Below are 2,275 nucleotides of genomic sequence, written 5' to 3'. Positions count from 1 at the left end.
CAGGCGAAGGTAAATAGAGGTGGAGTTTGAAATTACAGAAAAAGGATTATTATCAAATTAGATTTTTTAACCAAATTCGATAAGATTACCGAACTTTCAAATGTTGCACAGTTCGGTAAACTACCGATTTTCGGTAAAATTTTGTTCATTTTGACAGATGGTTTCCCGATCTAAACTTTACCGATTTGCAACTACCGAATTCGGTAAAAGAAATCCAAGTGTGTAGTTAATTTAAAGTTTTACCGAAAGAACTCAACTAATAAACTCAAACTCAAACCAATAAACCCAGCTGCAAATCTCACCAACCAACATTGACATTCCAAGGATGGACCGGACGGGCCTCGTTCACTCAAAAATGCGGCCATTTCTTCCCGCTGGGCAGACTCAAATGATCCTTTGTGTCGGTTTATGTTTGTTTTGGCGGCAACACTTAGCCTGACAAATTGCAATTGATGTTACGCCGTTGGCCTCACATTGCTCACCTTCTCACTTACCTATAATGAGCACAGGTTAAAAAGTGTTGATATTTGAAATTTTTGATTAAATATATAACAGTCAAAAAACACTCTAAATTTTAAAAATGGTTCTTGATTGATGTTAATTAATGTAAATTACATTTTTCACTGTGCGAGTAAAGTCCTCCTGACGAGAGGAAAAGTGAGATTTCCCGAAGAATTTACGCGTGGTCAGCAAAAAAAGTGAGTGAATAATGAGAGGAGTATTTTGTCTGCTGACTGGCGAGGAAAAACACTCCCGTGATGGTGTGTCCGTCAGTCAATTGTGTTTTTTGTTTGTTCGATTGTTGGAAAAACTTCTTCTCGAAGATTCTCGCTTCCCAGGAGTCATCTCGTTAATTTTAGCCACGCAGTCGTCAGTGATTTATTGGCAGATTGGATTGGACCGCTCGAAACCATCAGGTCCAAAATGGTCGGTTGAGCGGAGGCGTGGGCGGATCATACTTCTTTAAGAAGAAGAGACACTTTGAGCTTGAGCTTGAGAGAAGGAAGAGGCACAGGTTTATTTTTGACTCGGTGACTACCTGTGCGATCACGACCGTTTTTTTTTTGCTATTAATAATAAGGTGAGTTTGAGGAGAGGTGGACAGGATACGCACACATAAATTATACGTTTACTCATACACATTAATTCAGCAGACATCAAGGTCTGACTTATTTTTGTGATCAATGTGTCACAGTGGAGAAAGAGTGGCTAATTTTAGCACAGTGAAAACATATCAGAGCAATTTCTGAATTAATAAAAGATTTTTAATAAAGGAGCTGCAATATTTTCGGGGGAAAAAGTTCTGAATGATGTCATATCATAATAAATATTACTTAAAAAAATAAATATTTCAAACTGCAAGAAGAATATTTTTTCAGCACGTGTCGTATATTTTATCGAGTTGGATAAATACGACGAGTAGTGACGAAAAAATTTTAGCGAGTTGCGTACAAAATTATGTGCAATTTAAAAAACACCCTTTGAATTGAATTTTCAATCAATTGTCCATGTGTTTGGTCAATTCACCGTTAAAATCAAAACAATATTTAATAGTTTCACACATAAAAAAATAATTTCGAAAGGTTGAAAATTTTGTTAGTTGAAGATTACCTCTATCTATGCCTTTTACGACTAGAGGTAATACTATTACCTCAAGTAATTAAACTGAAAAAAAACAAGTTAAAATGTGAAATTCAAGAGAAACTTTTAAAATATTTCACAAGTTCCTAAAGTAAAATTACACACAATTTTTGACAAAAAATCTGTCATGATTTCTGGATGTAATAATACCATATTTTTTTACTGTGCTACGATGTTCAACTTTTCAGCACCCTTTTCAGTGCTGAAAAGTGAAGTTTTTCAGCCCTTGTTTCGAAAAGTATTTTGTTAGATTATGTTATTTTTGGAAGAGAAAAGATAGCCTTTTCGTTGTTAAAAAATGACAGGAAATGTGCCGTTGACCAGGGTGACTTTGATGGCTCGGATGACATTGGTAGGTTGAAAAATGTTTTTGAAAGACACGACTCAAATACGAAAGGTTTGAGAAGTAATCCCACTTAGAGAAATATTTGACAACTTTGGACAATTTTACAGTGAGAACATTTAAAATTAGTTTATATGTTACAAATCTGAAGTGTTATTTAAACGGAATTAGAAAATATTTTCAGATTAATAGAACATTTTTTTTAGAAAAATAAAAAAACACTGATACAATTTTTTGTGGTGGCAGAAAAGTTTAGATTATAATATAAAAACATCACTTAATCCACCTGTA

Source organism: Culex pipiens, chromosome 2 (assembly GCF_016801865.2).
Source record: "Culex pipiens pallens isolate TS chromosome 2, TS_CPP_V2, whole genome shotgun sequence".
NCBI lineage: Eukaryota > Metazoa > Arthropoda > Insecta > Diptera > Culicidae > Culex > Culex pipiens.
This window is presented reverse-complemented; position numbering follows the sequence as displayed.